Source organism: Nicotiana tabacum, chromosome 6, assembly GCF_000715075.1.
Source record: "Nicotiana tabacum cultivar K326 chromosome 6, ASM71507v2, whole genome shotgun sequence".
NCBI classification, from domain to species: domain Eukaryota; kingdom Viridiplantae; phylum Streptophyta; class Magnoliopsida; order Solanales; family Solanaceae; genus Nicotiana; species Nicotiana tabacum.
This window is the reverse complement of record NC_134085.1, coordinates 26449958-26467490: the sequence shown is the minus strand read 5'-3', so window position 1 is coordinate 26467490 and position 17533 is coordinate 26449958. Positions and strand designations below refer to the sequence as shown.

Sequence of the window (17533 nt, the reverse complement as noted above, 5' to 3'; positions counted from 1 at the left end):
GATAAAGTCAAACATCATCTTGGTTGGTAAGCTCCACTTCCTCGGAGTTACCAGGTCTATACCTTGTAGTCCATTTTATATATACATGTTTTATGGGTAGGTCGAGACTCTGTCCCGACCATAATACAGTTCAGTTATCCCTAGAGGCTTGTAGACGAGTCTTGTACATTTTTTATATCAGTATTGTGGCTTTACCAGCCCTATGTAGATGTTTAGTTTGGTATTGCTGGTTGTAGACATTATTTTCAGATGATTCAGAATATGGCCTTATCGGCCTAAGTTAAAGGTTACACCTCCAGAGTTCACAGTTACAGAGTGGTACGCTCAGACCGAGTATGACATCGGGTGCTGGCCACGCCTCTTCAGATTTGGGGCGTGACAACCTGCATGATATTCTAATGTGAGAAATTGAGGCCGTGACAAGTACTTGTAACATTATGTGATTTTCGGTTGTTTATGCTAGAACAACGTCGTAATATTGCATGAGATAACATATTATCAAAGTATTTGACTTCATTGAAGAGGAGCAGGAGGTTCCTTTTGAAAGAGCTCAATGCGCTATGATTCTCCTAAATATTTATCATGTGAGATACAAATACTCGGTGAAATATTTGAGGTTCGAAAAACTACTTCGGAGACCGTGATTTGAAGTAAAAGAAATGTCATGTTAAATAATGATAGATAGAATCAAGGCATTAGTTAAGCTCTTGCTCTCTCCTCCATATTTTCCTTGTGTTCTGTGTGTACATAACTGGTGATTTCTTGTTAGTTTATGAGAAGTTATAATAAACGGCAAAGGGCCAAATATATCCCTATACTATGAGAAAAAGTTTAAATATATTCTTTGTTATATTTTGGGTTCAAATATATCCCCACCGTAATACTATTGGTTCAAATATACACCTCTTATATAAAGTTTGTCCACAATGGACATTCAATTCTACGCGACACTTGCATTTGATGAGGTGGATGCTACGTGGCATGCCACCTCAGCACCCCTAATCCATATATAAAAGACTAATATTTGAAATATAATATTTTTCATGGTAGTGGTAATGGTGCCAATAATGGTGGCCGAAGGGGTAGAAAATTTTAGTGGTGGAAAAAAAATAGAAGGGAGGGATAAAATTAATGGGTTAGGGGCGCGGAGGTAGCAAGACATGTGGCATCCACATCATCAAATATTAGTGCCAGGATGTCAAGTGGGGACAAACTTAAAGAAAAAAGGGTATATTTGAATCAATAGTATAACGATAGGGATATACTTAAACTCAAAATATAACGAGGGGTAGATTTGAATCTTTTCTACTAGTACAGGCGTATATTTGTCCTTTGCCGAATAGTAAATTGAGTTTTGTTGGGGTCGGATGAATTATTACCCATTAGGGTTTACCTAACTTATGATGTGCTGCAGTTTCTAAATTCATCTATCTAATATGCATTTCTAGATCATCTTGGAAAAAGGTGTTATAAACAAATAAAAAAACACTGTTTGCTTGCCAGTTAACAAAAGGATGCCATGCTAGGTTAGTACTCTCTCGGTCCAATTTAAGTGATTTTTTGGCTTTTCTGTGATCAACAATATTTGATTTTTTTAAATATAAAGAAAGAATTAATTTCTTCTTTCCAAAGTTAAAGTAAAGAGCCTATGAATGGTTTGTTACATTTTCAATGAGTAAATTAAGATTAATATAATCAATTTCATTGTTAATTTATGATGAAAGATGAATATTTTAATATATGTAAAAAAAAATCAAAAAAACCACTTTAAGTAGATCGGAGGGGAGTAATATTTTGGATTGACAATCCCTAGGAAAGCTGAAGGGCATGCATTATCGGGATAGACTAATGCAATGTGATTTGTTGAATCAAAGATCCAGTGGTGCTAATTATATAAAAATCAAATTTAATTTTAATGAACATATGTCCACAATTATTTCACTGTCGGAATAACCAATCAACATTAATTGTGCGTACTGGGCAATTTGATTCGCAATATTATATGCGCAAATAACTTTTCTTTATTGGTAACTACCTTTTCCAACTATTCTACTCTTTCGTTTTGTATCCACTTAACACGTATAATATTTATCAATTAACATTGTATTAACTTTGTATTCTGCGCTTGTATTACCTTTATTGAACAAACTTATATATTCACAATAAAGTCGCAAAAAGCATTTAGAAAGTTCCTACAGAGCCTAGTGATTGAAACACATCTATGGGACTTTTTAAGCTATTGAAATTTATTTCTTTGTTATCTGGATTTTGCCAAAAGGGTGGAAAATAATGGAGGACATAGACAAAAGAGTATAATTGTTGGTTCCTCAAGTACACGCTCGAAAATCGGATGTCGAACTCACAGAGACTTAGATTAATCGTTAACTAAGCAAACTAAAATTAATTTACTGTTCAAGATAATAAAAAATGTTATTTTTCTACTAAACTACTATTGCGAAATTTAAACACGTAACCAAGGGAGATATAGATTCCAGAGTTTTGGTAGGTTTATTAATCCTATTGAGTTTGTAATTACACATGTTAATCCGAATTATCTATGATTGCTAGTTGATCAGATCGTTTATATAAATAGCATGTTCCCGCAATATTATTCGTCTATCCACAACACATCAACCCTATATTCCTATGATATTAAATCTATCATGAACGAATATAATACGGTATTCAACTAAGCAAGACTGTTAGGTATATTCCTATCCTAACAACGAAATCTCACTACTAAAAATCCGGAAATTAGCGACCAATAGTTAGCGACAAAAATTGGACGGTCCAAAAAAGCGACCAAAGTTGGTAGGTATAGGAGAGAAAAATATTTTATATTTATTTTAAATAAATTACCGACCACAGTTGGTCAGTAAAGTGGTCAACAAGTTGACCGAGCTGGTTAAACTTGTTTAGTCAAAGAAAATTTCACATTACCGATCAACTTTGGTCGGTAATGTGGGACCCAATTAAAAAATTTTAATAGTTATTTTATTATTTAAAATAGTTTATAAAATATAAAGAAACCTTATTTAAAATTACCGACCAAAGTTGGTCGGTTATTAGGTCAATATTGGTCAAAATTTAAAATCACTTTTATATTTACTATCTAAATAATATAAATGTAATTTGTTAACACTTTTGTAATACAAGGGATGAATACACTAATATATACTATAACATGCTATATATGTAGTTAAAATAGTACAACAAAGCGTGTTTTATATATATATATATATATATATATATATAGGTCAGACGTTTTGTTTTTAATATTCAACGATGCATCTAAGTAAGTTATAAGTCGATGAATCAATTTCCAAATAGACATATTTGATGATAAATTATATATACTAATTAGGATCTTCACAAGTCTATCAATCCCTAAAAGAACCCGACCATTATCTATATAGATATAGATATAGGTCAAACGTTTTGTTTTTAATATTCAACGATGCATCTAAATAAGTTATAAGTCGATGACTCAATTTACAAATAGATATATTTGATGATAAATTATATATACTAATTAGGATCTTCACAAGTATATCAATCCCTAAAAGAATTGAATTTTGCATTTTCGTACGCTAAAAGTTTCGTCTTCGGTTAATTGACGTAGACTCGAGGATGAGATCATCTTGGTGTTAACGTATTTATGCTATTTATAACAAGCGATAAATAAGTGTCATGAAGGATAAAAGATGCACGAATTAGAGAAAACGAATTTCGTTGAAAATGACCAATTTGGGATAAAATACGGATCAAGTGATAATACCCGATAATTATAAACTAGTACCATGCAAGGTACCATACGACCACGATAGTATAATGTATAAAATATATATATAAAGTATATTAAAAATAAGCATAATTTTAAGTAATTTTGGGCAATTTTTAAATTATACGGGTAATTGATTAATTATCGAGTAACAGAACATTACTCAGTTAACTAATAAGTGGATAAAAATTTATAAATTATCCTCAACACGTGGCAAAGAGCCACAAACCAAGAAGTGACTAAGTAGTCACTTATGCCTAGGTGGCAACCTAGGCTTAAAAGGAATAAATGACTATCCAAAGTCTTGTTTACAATTCCTTATGGAAATGAGAACAAGTAACGTAGTGATTCAGAAAAAGCAAGAATGCAATTCTTTCTTGATTTGAAAATTTCAAAGAACAGATCTAAGAAATTTGCTCAGTATCTCAACAAGCACGAAGCTTGACGTTGCGTTCAAGAAATTTGAAGAAGCAGAAGCTCAATCCGATTTTTGCGGTTCTAACGAAGTACGGTGTAACTTTTTCCAAGGATATCATATGGATTTTTCCTACTCCGGATATGTTAAGGTTAAGTCCTTCTTTTATTTTGGCATGATCTCGAAGTTACACGAGTTGATAACGAAGCATAAAGAAAAATTCATATTACGAAATTTATGTATATTTTGCTAGTCTCGCAAGTTTCTTGAATGTAGTTAAAAGTGTTTGTTATCTGAATTGGTCCATAACTTTTGCACGTTTGAAACATATGTATGATTCAATTATTTCCTAAGTTTCAATGGCACGTTGCGTATGATTAAGTGAAAGGACTATTAATAAATGTCATTCTTTTGACAGAACCAAAACATGCTTAAAGTAACCAGAAAACTAGACATTATCATACAAATGGTGATAATTCATACCTAACAATTTATCTGTATCTCTATTCAAGAATAAATAAATGACCTGCACTCTGCAGTTATCCTTACATTTTGTATACAAGTAAAATGCTATTATCCCCAATGAATTAATTTTTTTACAGCATCGGGACGCATTAATTTTTTTACAGCATCGGGATGCATCGGGTCTACATATTCAATTGAGTGTTTCTTTTTTTCAGTCAAGAGAGCAGAGAATTTATATATACAGTATTAATGTATTCTCACTACCATCGAGCTATAATCGATGGGCAGACCCCTATTGGGCAACCTCTTATCAAATGGTAAGTTATATACCAGGCCTGCTGTAGCCGAGCGCCTATGAGCGAGCCCAGTTGGTCAAGATACAGAGCCTAGTACAGCCGAGCTCCTACTACGGCAGAGCAGATATATATATACCGAGCCTTATAGGGCCGGACAACAATTTTACTCACTATATTGAGAGAGTTGAGTCAGTGTCAGCTCATGAGCATATCCTCATATTATCTTTGACCCCTAGTTGCTTTCAGTTATTATTATTAGTTCAGTTTCAGCTACAGTATATTGCCTTACATACTCGGTACATTATTTTGTACTAACGTCTCTTTCTGGGGGCGCTGCATTTCATGCGTACAGGTTCAGACAAACAGACGGGTAGACCTCCCCAGTAGGTGTTTGCCCGAGTTCAGCTTTATCGGTAAGCTCCGCGTCCTTCTGAGTTGCCGGGTCTAGAAGTTTTGGTGTGCATCTTGTGTATATATGTAGATATGATATGGGTAGGTAGGGGCCCTGTTCCGATCACAGTACATTTATCAGTAGAGGCTTGTAGACATATCCTGTCAGTTAGTGCAGTATGTTGGGCCTGTAGGCCATGTATGTATATTTTGTTGGCTTGTCAATTGTAGTAATTATGACAGCCTTGCCGGCCCAGCCTTATGTTGACATTTAGTCAGCATTAGTCTCTATTCAGTTTTTATATTTTGCATCGCACATTATCTTGTAATGTGGCCCATGGCCAAAGTATGACATTACATGTTCAGAGACTCTTAGTCTAAAGTGATACGCAAGGATAGGTGAGACACTGAGTGCCGGTGTCGCCCCTAGGCTTGGAGTGTGATAAAAGTGGTATCAGAGTAGTTATGTCCTAGGAAGTCTACAAGCCGTGTCTAATAGGGTCTTATTTATAAATGTATGGTGCACCACATTATATAAGCAGGGGACTACAGGGCACTTAAGAGCTGGTTAACCTTCTTTCAAATCTAAATCGTGCTGTAATAGCAATGAGTTATAGAAAATTTGAGTAAAACTTACGTGTTGACATTTGCATGCACAGATGACGGTAACTAGGAAGACTACGGCTAGCCATAGGAGACAAACAGTAGTAGGTGAGGGGACTAGCAGGGTACCCCAGCAGATGGGGCCCAATCGGAGTCGTAAGAGAGACCCCTACCCAGCGATTACCGGCTCCTCCGCCACCTGAGGAGATTCCTAGGGAGACCGCACATCCAGTTCCCCCTCCGCTTCCATCATATCAGTACTTGAGAAGTGCAATGCATTTGTTGGTACAGTTGGTAGCTACCCAGCAACATGCTAGGGCATCCACTAGTGCAGGACCTTCTGAGGGATCTGGGAGTTCAAGGGTCCGAGAGTTTAATGCTTTGAATTCCCTAGAGTTCATGGTGACAGATTAGAGGGAGGACCCGCAGGATTTCATTGATCAGCTTTATAGGATCTTTCGGGTTATGCATGCCACAGAAAAAGAGGCAGTTGAGTTAGCAGCTTTTCGATTCTGAGATATAGCCATCCTTTGGTACGAGGGATAGGGATATGATGCACCTCCTGCTATTTGGGAGAATTTTTCAGATGCCTTCATTGACCAGTACTTACCGCGAGAGATCCGACAAGTCTGACTCGATCAGTTTCTAGCTCTCAAGCAGGACAATATGAGTGTTCGAGAGTATAGTCTCCGTTTTGACTCATTGGCCATATATGCACCATCCATAGTTGCTACTATGCGGGAGAGGATCCACAGGTTTATAGCAAAATTGGCCCCAGAGTTGTCCGAGTCATGTACCACCGCTGCATTAAAGGATTGTATGGATATCTCCCAGATTCAGGCATTTGCCCAGAATATAGAGAGGGGTAGACATCGGCAGCAGAGTACGGAGAGGGCTGAGTTAGGGCAGCGTAAGAAGATGAGATTTGCCAAGTCTCAAGAGCAGTCTCAAGGTAGTTACAAGCCCCAGTACTTCGAACGACCACCTAGACCTCCGCCACCTCAGCTACAGGGTTACAGGTATGACCGTTATACTCAGTCAGGACCAGGTAAGAGCTCCTAGGTGTCAAGATTGCAGAGACAACAAGGTTCGGGGCAGACATGGCCATTTTTGCCGTGTTGTGCCATCTGTGGTCGAGGACACTTGGGCCAATGCCGAGCCGGTTGTGATGCTTGTTATACATGTGGAAGTTCACTGCATATGATGCGAGATTGCCCAAATAGAGATTCTGGGGGTATGGTGCAACCAGCAAATTCAACAATAGGATCAGTTATGTCCGTGCATCCTTCAGGGCGCGAGTCTCAGTCTTCAGCTGGTAGAGGTTGAGGTAGAGGTAGATGGTCCAGTTCAGGTGGTAACCAGAATCATAGCTATGCGCTAGTAGGTCGACATGACCAAGAGTCCTCACTAGACGTTGTGACAGGTATGTTGATCATTTGTTCTCACGATGTTTATGCCTTGATAGACCCAGGATCTACTTTATCATATATTACCCCAATTGTCGCGAGGAAATTTGGTATAGTGCCTAAAATACTTAATGATCCTTTTGCGGTATCTACATCAGTCGGAGAATTGATTATCGCTAGATGCATTTACCGAGGTTGTACGGTAGCAGTTTGTGGTCGTCAGACCTCAGCCGACCTGGTTGAACTAGAGATGTTGGATTTCGATGCTATCATGGACATGGACTGGTTGGCAGCTTGTTATGCCACAGTTGGTTGTCGAGCAAAGACAGCTAGATTTCATTTTCTGGGTGAGCCAGTCCTTGAATGGGTAGGTAATACAGCGACACCCAGAGGCAGGTTTATTTCCTATTTGAAGGCGAGGAAAATGATCGCAAAAGGGTATATTTATCATATTGTGCGAGTTAAAGATGCAGATGCTGAGATAGCTACACTTCAGTCTATTCCAGTAGTAAAGGAGTATGCAGATGTATTTCCAGATGAACTTCTAGGTATTCCTCCAGAGCAAGAGATTGATTTTGGCATCGATTTGCTTCCGGGAACGCAACCAATATCTATCCCTCCGTATAGATTGGCACCTGTCGAATTGAAGGAGTTGAAAGAGCAGTTAAAACATTTACTGGAGAAAGGTTTCATCAAACCCAGTACCTCATCGTGGGGTGCACCGGTACTTTTTGTACGGAAGAAAGACGGCTCGCTGAGGATGTGTATCGATTATAGGCAACTGAACAAGGTAAATATTAAGAATAAATATCCACTTCCAAGGATAGACGACTTGTTTGATCAGTTGTAGGGAGCTAGATGCTTTTCAAAAATATATTTGAGGTCAGGGTACCACTAGGTCAGAGTTCGAGAGAAAGATATTCCCAAGACAACCTTCAGGACCCGTCATCGCCAATTCGAGTTCCTTGTCATGTCTTTCGGGTTGACGAATGCACCTGCCATATTTATGGACTTGATGAATAGCTTATTCCAACCATATTTGGATCTATTCGTGATAGTCTTTATTGATGATATTCTAGTTTATTCATGTTCAGAGGGTGAGCATGTGGATCACCTGCGAGCGGTACTCCAAATCCTCCGTGATAATAAATTGTATGCTAAGTTTTCTAAGTGTGAGTTCTGGTTAATAGACTTGTGAAGATCCTAATTAGTATATATAATTTATCATCAAATATATCTGTTTGGAAATTGATTCATCGGCTTATAACTTACTCAGATGCATCGTTGAATATTAAAAACAAAACGTCTGACCTATATCTATTAATAGTAAAAACAAAATGTCTCGGCCTATATTGATTAATCTATGTCATGCATTATTAGTGATGAATGAATGTAATCCATTAACTCTGTTAGAATACAACTAATGAATACAATAACATATACTATAACATGCTATATATGTAGTTAAAATATTACAATGAAATGGATCTGTGTGTGTGTGTATATATATATATAGATGTAATGACCCGGCCGGTCATTTTAAGAATTTATGCCCCGATCCCCTATTAACTACTTTCCCCATGTTTGTTTCTGCTATTTTGATTTGTCGGGATGCTTGACTTTGAGTTTCGGAGAGTTTTGGGACACTTAGTCCCTAAATGAGAGCTTAAGTTTTAGAAATTGGACCGTAGTCGGAGTAGTGTCAAAACGACCTCGGAATGGAATTCCGTCAGTTCCGTTAGCTCCGTTTGGTGATTCCAGGCTTAGGGGCCTGTTCGAATTGTGCTTTGGAGGTCCGTCACTAATTTAGGTTTGAAATGCCGAAAGTTGAAATTTTGAAGTTTTCAGTTCAATAGTGAGATTTTGATATCGGGGTTGGAATGGAATTCAGGAAGTAGGAGTAGCTCCGTAGTGTTGAATGTGACGTGTGTGCAAAATTTCAGGTCATTCGGACGAGGTTTGATAGACTTTTTGATCGAAAGCGTAATTTGAGAGTTTTTGGAATTCTTAGGCTTGAATCTGATGTAAAATTGGTGTTTGATGTTATTTTGAGCTTTCCGAAGATTTGGAACAAGTTTGAATGATGTTTTAGGATTGGTTGGCATGTTTGGTTGAGGTTCCGCGGGCCTCGGGTGTAACGCCCCGACCGGTCGTTTTTGAGTTTTTGCACTTTGCTCGTCAGTTCTCAGGCATGACTAGCCTTGTGTGATGTATGACTTACGTAAATTGTTGGTTTTAGTTTTCAGGATAACCGGAATGAATTTTGAAGAAACTGTCTCGGTTTGAAGTTTAAAATTTGAAAGGTTTGACCAAGATTTGACTTGTTAGTATATGATCTCAGATTGGAAATTTTATGATTTGGTTAGCTCCGTTAGGTGATTTGGGAATTAGGAACGTGATCGAAATGCATTTTGGTGGTCCGTAGAAGGTTTAGGCTTGAATTGGCAAAATTGGGATTTTGGCGTTCTCCGGTTGATAGGTGAGATTTTAATATAGGGGTCGGAATGGAATTACGGAAGTTGGAGTAGGTCCGTGGTGTCATTTGTGACGTGTGTGCAAAATTTTAGATCATTCGGACGTGGAAAATCAGTAGCAAAAATGGGTAATTAGGGCTTGAGATTTCAGAGACCTTTGAGTGGGGATTTGAGGGGACATTTGAAGTCCGATTTTGATGTTCTTGATATGTATAGACTCGTGGGATCATGAGGATTCTATTGATGTTAATTTTGTCGGATTCCGTGATGTGGGCTCAGGGGCCGGGTTAGAGCAATTTCTGGATTTTTGATGTAAATGAGATATTTTCGAGTGGGCTTTGTTCCCTTAGCATATTTTAATGATTATGTACTGATTGTGGCTAGATTTGGAGCATCCAGAGGTTGATTTATGAGGGAAAAGGCATCGCGGGCTAGAGTTGGGACCAGATCGAGGTGAGTAATGATTGTAAATGATGTCTTGAGGGTATGAAATCTCGGATTTGCACATCGTTGTGCTATATTGAGGTGATACACACACTAGATGACGAGCGTGAAGTCGTGCACTGTTGGGGATTGAGACTTAGTCCGTCCCGAATGACTATTTTACCGTGTATTTGACTGAAATCTATCTGCTATCATCTTGTTTTGGGCTGAATGACATATTTGGGCCTCGTGCCAACTATTTGATCCCTTAGGGGATTTTTATTAATATTTCCTCATTGTTTTGACTTTATACTTGAACTCAGTCATGTTATATTCTACTGTTTTTCATAACTCAGCAATGTTTACTCTGCTTTAACTCTTGAATGATATTTTAAATGATATTTTGGGTTGAGCACTATGTTTTACTATTGCGTGAGTGGCTGGTGAGGATTTTGACTTAGTAAGGCCGAGGGCCTATGTTGTGAGGAAATACCTGTTTATGAGTATGAGGCCGAGGGCCTGAGATTTGTATGCCACAAGGTGGCTTGTTGATATGAGGCCGGGAGCCTAGTGATGATGCCATGAGATGGCTTGATATTGTGCTTGGGCCGTAAGGGGACCCTCCAAGAGTCTGCTCACCCCCAGTGAGCACGGGTACCTATTGTGATGTGAGATTTAGCACGAGGGGATGATATTGTTTTTGAGATATTGCTCGAGGGACGGATTTGTTGACATTGTGCCCGAGGGGAAATCCTTTATATGTTTATCTTTCTTATGTGTCTATCATTTACCTGTTTAAATTGTTAAAAAGGCATTTCATGAAGTTTGAATTGGACTAAAATGACTTTACACATTATTACTGCTTCACTATTTTATTGGTTTTTACTGCTTCCTTATAACCTATAATGTGTCTTACGTGATTTCGTGCTCTCAGTCTTTATTTATGATTATTACTCACTGAGTTGGAGTACTTACTTTACTCCCTGCACCCCGTATGCAGATTCAGGCATTGCTGATCCTGGTAGTGAGGGTTGAGAGCTCCTGGCAGATTTCGGAGTCCATGAGGTATCTGCTCGGCGTTCGCAGCCCCGTGCCTCTCCCCCTTTATCTCATTCTATCTATTTTTTAGTTATTTTGTAATAGCTTGGTAGACATTTCAGACTTGTAGTGTATTGATAGATGCTCATGACTGGTGACACCCCGGTATCGGGCTATGTTGGATTTTATTTCGGCAAACTGTAATGTTCACTACTTACTTTTGGATTATTTATTACGTTTTAGACTTAATTCTTATTGTTTAATTGCCTAAAACTGAAATGGGAAAGTGTCGGTTGGCCTTGTCTTCATGAGAGGCGCCATCACGACCGGGTCCGGGTTTAGGGCCGTGACAAGTTGGTATTAGAGCCTAGGTTATATAGGTCTCACGACTCATGGGCAGGTTTAGTAGAGTCTCGTGGATCGGTACGGAGACATCTGTACTTATCCTCAGGAGGCTGCAGAACCTTTAGGAAGAACTTCACATTCTTGAATTCTTATCGTGCGTCATTAATTCAGCTTGAAATATAACTCTTTGAATCCCTTCCATGCATTCGTATGCACGCATGATCACTCAGTATCAAATGTGCATCGATGGCTTGTGATTCCCTGATCGAGGGGCGAGATGTGATCTCTGTGTGTTGATGATGGGCTAGTCTGAAGGACTTGAGGCCGGGTCTTTGCCCATGGCTGGAGCACTGAGGCGTTGATTGTGTAAGCACGTGCTTTTGGATTTGTATCACCGATAGTGTCCCTATTAGTTAGAGTGACGACTGGATAGCTATGCGCTAAGCATGATGTGATTGCGAGATGTATTCATATGATTTGGAAGCGACGAGAAGGGTTTGCTGGAGGATAGAAGAACTATTAGGTGCTTGATTTCAATTTTGAATTGAGGTATAGCCCCGAGTTATGGGTGTGTGAAGAATCTTTTCATGTTTTCTAGTTGGGGGAGTGAAGTGGATTTTACGTTGTGTTATGAGTTCAGACTCAGGAAAATCAAGTGACTCCATAGTGTCTATGGCGGTGGAAGGGTATAAAAAGATGTTAGTTGAGGCAACGTAGGTGGGTTATCCCCTACGGATTGTTCTGAAGTTTGCACAATCCTTTATGTCGTTTGTTGGAAGATCTCTGTCACTAGGGAAATATATGTGTTGCAATTTGAATTTGAGTCGCGTAAGAGAGTGGGTTTAACTGTTACGAGAGTGAATGCGAGAAGTGCAGAAGATTTAAAGTGCTAGATGGTCTGTCTTTCACGAACTCATGAAGGATTGAGTTTATTCTCATTATGGTATTGGGGTAGCAATAGAGTATATGCGTTATGAGTTATGGTATGTGTTTTGATCTACAGCTTCGAGCCAAGTGGGGGGGGGGGGGTCAGCTATTGACTAGTTGATTACACGGTTATGTGCTATGTTGGTTCCAGTTTGAGGCGTGCTGGTGAATCAGTTATGGCTTATAGAGATTGGGACTGAGAATGGCTCGAGTAAAGGAAAATGTTGGCAAAGGTTATATTATGATTCATAGGTATATGAGAATCACGGAATGTCATGAGTGGTTATTGGTAAAGGATGTGCGGTGCATAGAGCAGGAAGTTGCTTGGTTGTATTAGGGAGAGGTTACATTCTGCGGTGTCGGAGTGCTAATGAGGCACAGGTTGTTCAGTTCATTTGATCAAGCTAATTGTAGTTTGAGTAGAGTGGATGACTCTAGAGAATAGTTCTAATGTGTTCAAGATTTTACATGTAATAATTGAATATTTTCAAGTTGTATTTTTTTGGGTAGAAACTGAGGTTCGTATTGGAGGGTGTCAAGACTTGTGGCATTTCTATATCAACTATGGGATTCTATTTATCAGCATTAGGAAGGTGAAGGTAACATATTTAAATTCGCAGTAAGTGTCTTCAGAGTAAAGTATTTCGAATGTGGTTCTTTTGGGGACGTTTAAGAAATTATTCAACGGCTTATGTGCCTTAGACGGTGTGGTTTTATGCTTGGGTCTCGTGTGGTGAGTCTGGGTTGAGGAATTGTGGTGTTATGGAAAGAAGGAGTATCAAGTGGAAGGTAAATCAGAAGGGCACTTGGATAAGTGAGATGGCTTGGTAGTGGGCCGAATCGGCAGGGTAAGGATATGATTAGTTCTTTGGATGCTTATGAGGTAAAGGGTTTATACAAGTGTTTCATGGCAATGCTCTTGGGTGATAGTGGCCTGCGTAGTTTGGTTGAGTTAGAAGGATTCAGACCTAACGGTTTAGTTTTGTGCATTTGGAATGTGGAGAGTTCTTGATGGTTTCTACCACGGTTAGAGAGGTATATTTTCTGTTGGCATGAGGAGCATGGGATGTGTAGTGATTTTCTTCTAGACGGGATCAATGGAAAGTTCTTGGCTAGTTGAGTACATAGTTGCTTGTGCCTCGGAAGGGGTGCGAAGTTCTCATGGTTATCCTAAGATGGTATGGTTTATGCGACATGTTGTGTAGGATTGAGATTTGCATGTATAAGGTCTTGGTTCAGTTCAGAAAGGAAGATCATAAAATCCTTAGGCAGCGGGCAGCTTCAAATGATTAGGGAAATAAGCTTCAGATGATTAGGGAAATGAGCTTTAGATGATTAGGGAAAATGATCTTCAGATAATTTGGGAAATGATATTAATAATTGGTGTGGCTTGATGAAGGTATACGTTTCAGAAAAAGGGCAATGTGATTTATTTAATGATACTTCATTAGTATTGCGACACTCTCTTGTTGGATCGACTGCTGGTATTCGAGTTTGCTTGGTGGAACCGAATAATTATAAGAGTACCTCTTGTGGAATGATTGGGTATTAGAGGTGTGTGTATATTCGGACGGCAAAATTGGGATCAGATATAGAGATTTGTGTGCTATATGGAGTTGGAGACTGGGAGTCCTCATATGCAGGTTACGTTGTGGTTGTGGGTTGCGTGTATCGGCACTGTATAGTGACTATCGGGGTTTGGAGACCCGAGTGGATCTTTTGCGGCTTGGTATGTTAGATTTTGATGTAATATTAGGTATAGACTGGTTGTCTCCATGTCGTGTTGTTCTGGACTATTACGCTAAGGCAGCGATGTTGGCTTTGCGGGGAATGCCACGAATTGAGTGGCGAGGTTCGATGGATTATGTTCCCAGTAGGGTGGTGTCATTTTTGAAGACCCAACAGATAGCTAGAAAGGGTTGTCTTTCCTATTTGGCTTTCATGATGGATGTCAGCGCAGAGACCCCTGCTATTAATCCAGTTCTAGTGATGAGGGACCTTTCCGGATGTGTTTCCTGCTGTTGAGCATGTCGCCGGACATGGTTGTTGATTTTGGTATAGATTTGGTGCTGGGCATCGTATCGCATGGCACCGACGGAGTGAGAGGAGTTAAAGGAGCAGCTTCTGGAACTCCTTAATAAGGGGTTCATTGGTAGACCTATATGGATGTGTGTTCTACATCGAGACGGCTTTGTTGACTTCGAGATGCTATTGGTGAGGGGTGTGTTGATTCGGTTGTTATTGAGCTATTAGTGTTCTAAGGTGATCTATGAGTAACTTTTCTGTGTTGCGAGGCGTTATGATTTGTTGGTTATAAGCACACATGGTGTGGTTTTATTGAGGTCTCTCAGTGGAATTCGAGCGGGGAGAGCATTGGGTATTGCTCGGTGGATGGCATATCGGTTGTGCCCTTTCGGGTTGAGTAATGTTATGTCAATTGCTTCACTGTAGTTATGAAGATTTGCCTTAATTCCAGACATCATATTGCGCATGGTTGTCGATTTTGAGCATGGTAGATTGAGGTGTTTCATGTGGACCAATGTTTGGATGAGGTCGCGCATTGGAGCGAAGCTATGTGGAGGTATGATCCTGCAGGATAGATTCGTCTGTTCTATTTCTACGATGTGTGACGGGTTCCAAGCATTGTGTTGTGGTGGTACTGGTGAGCTTGCGGTACAACTCTCTCATTTGAGTCATTTTCATGATTTGAGTATGTTCGGATTGTTGCTTATTGGTGTGCAGATTGCACGAGTTGTGGCTTTAGTTTTGGATTGATGTGTCATGTCACCAGAGTAGTTGTGTTGGATTAGATGAGATCGTCGGGATCTATAATGAATACAAATTGTTTCGGTTTCAGTGTGTTGGAAGGATAATATTGATGTTCGGCTTAGAAATTGCTATGGTCCTTGCCAAAAGAGAAGTGGCTTCACGAATGGTTGATTTGAGGAATGGTTATGACTTTCTACATGTTTCATTTATCATTGGCAGTATATGAAAGTGTTGGAATGAGACTTTAGTTGATAAGAGGTTTATTATCGTTACGGTTGTTGTGTGCAGTTGTCGTTTGGAAGTTTTTGCTACAAATGTCTGAGTTATGCGGTATATCTTGTGATTGTATCGAGGGTTGCAGATATGGTTTGTTACAACTTGTTCAGACTTATTCAAAGTATAGATGTGAGATTCTGATCGTATTGATGATTTTAGAGGTGGAAATGTGGGTCTATGGTTTATGGGCTAGATTGGATTGTGAAATTTTAGTTACATTGTGTTATCAGACCTATATGAGATAGGGTGATGTGGGATCACCCCCGGGTATGTGCATGGTAAGGTTACATAACGATTTGATGGTTTTCAGAACAACTACAAGCACGTTCGAGGACGAAAGTATATTTAAGTGGGGGAGGATGTAACGACCCGACCGGTCGTTTTTGAGCTTTTGCACTTCACTCGTCAGTTCTCAGGCATGAATAGCCCCGTGAGATGTATTATGACTTATGTAAATCATTGGTTTTGGTTTTCAGGATAACTGTGATGAATTTTGAAGAAACTGTCTCGATTTAAAGTTTAAAATTTGAAAGGTTTGACCAAGATTTGACTTGTTAGTATATGATCTCAGATTGGAATTTTTATGATTTGGTTAGCTCCGTTAGGTGATTTGGGACTTAGGAGCGTGATCAGAATGCATTTTGGAGGTCCGTGGAAGGTTTAGGCTTGAATTGGCGAAATTGGGATTTTGGCGTTCTCCGGTTGATAGGTGAGATTTTGATATAGAGGGTCGGAATGGAATTTCGGAAGTTGGAGTAGGTCCGTGGTGTCATTTGTGACGTGTGTGCAAAATTTTAGATCATTCGGATGTGGTTTGTGGACTTTTTGATCAAAAGCGTAATTCGGAAGATTTTGAAATGTTAGGCTTGATTTCGATGTGATTTGATTGATTCGATGTTTTTTGAGGTATTTTGAAGATTGATACAAGTTTGAGTAGTGGTATATGATGTATTTGTGCTTTTGGTTGAGGTCCCGGGGGCCTTAGAGTGATTTCGGTTGGTTGTCGGAAAGTTTGGAATTTGAGTTGTGCTGTAGATTTTTGCTTTTCCTGTCATTTCTGCACCTGCGGATTGGGGACCGCGGGTGCAAGGTCCGCAAAAGTGGTTATTTAGCGCAGGTGCACAGAAGTGGTCGCAGGTGCGGTTTGGTCCTCGCATCTGCAATGACCGCAGGTGCGGTCAGGCAACCACAGAAGCGGAAATTGCCTATTAATGAAATTTCGCAGAAGCGGAGGATTTTGCGCAGATGCGGTAGTGTCACCGCAGATGCGGTTTTGCGGGTTCAGAACGTATAAATTTCACCCTTCGCAATTTTGAGTGGGTTTTCACCATATTTCATTTGGGAGAAAGCTTTGGAGAGCTAATTGAAGAGGGAATTCAAGAGGATTTCGTGGAGGTAAGATTTTTGGACCCTAAACTTGTTTCTATGATGAATTTTAACATTGTAAGCTTGAAATCCATGGAAAATCAGTAGCAAAAATGGGTAATTAGGGCTTGAGATTTAAGAGACCTTTGAGTGAGGATTTGAGGGGCCATTTGAAGTCCGATTTTGATGTTCTTGATATGTATAGACTCATGGGAGGATGAGTATTCTATTGATGTTAATTTTGTCGGATTCTGAGACGTGGGCTCGGGGCCGGGTTAGAGCAATTTCGGGATTTTTGATGTAAATGGGATATTTTCGAGCGGGCTTTTTTCCCTTAGCATATTTTTTTGATTATGTACTGATTGTGGCTAGATTTGAAGCATCCGGAGGTCGATTCGTGAGGGCAAAAGCCTCGCGGGCTAGAGTTGGGACCGGATCGAGGTGAGTAATGATTTTAAATGATGTGCTGAGGGTATGATGCCCCGGATTTGCACATAGTTGTGCTATATTGAGGTGACGCACACGCTAGATGACGAGCGTGGGGTCTTGCACTATTGGGG

At 39.5% G+C, this 17533-nt stretch overlaps 1 long non-coding RNA gene across 1 annotated transcript; it reads left to right on the top strand.

Annotated features, from left to right (window-relative positions):
- Window positions 1-4109: 4109 nt before the first annotated feature.
- Window positions 4110-11481, top strand: LOC142181454 (uncharacterized). Its single transcript, XR_012710100.1, has 3 exons — window positions 4110-4347; window positions 5310-5370; window positions 11254-11481. It is a non-coding gene; the product is annotated as an uncharacterized LOC142181454 (long non-coding RNA).
- Window positions 11482-17533: the final 6052 nt, after the last annotated feature.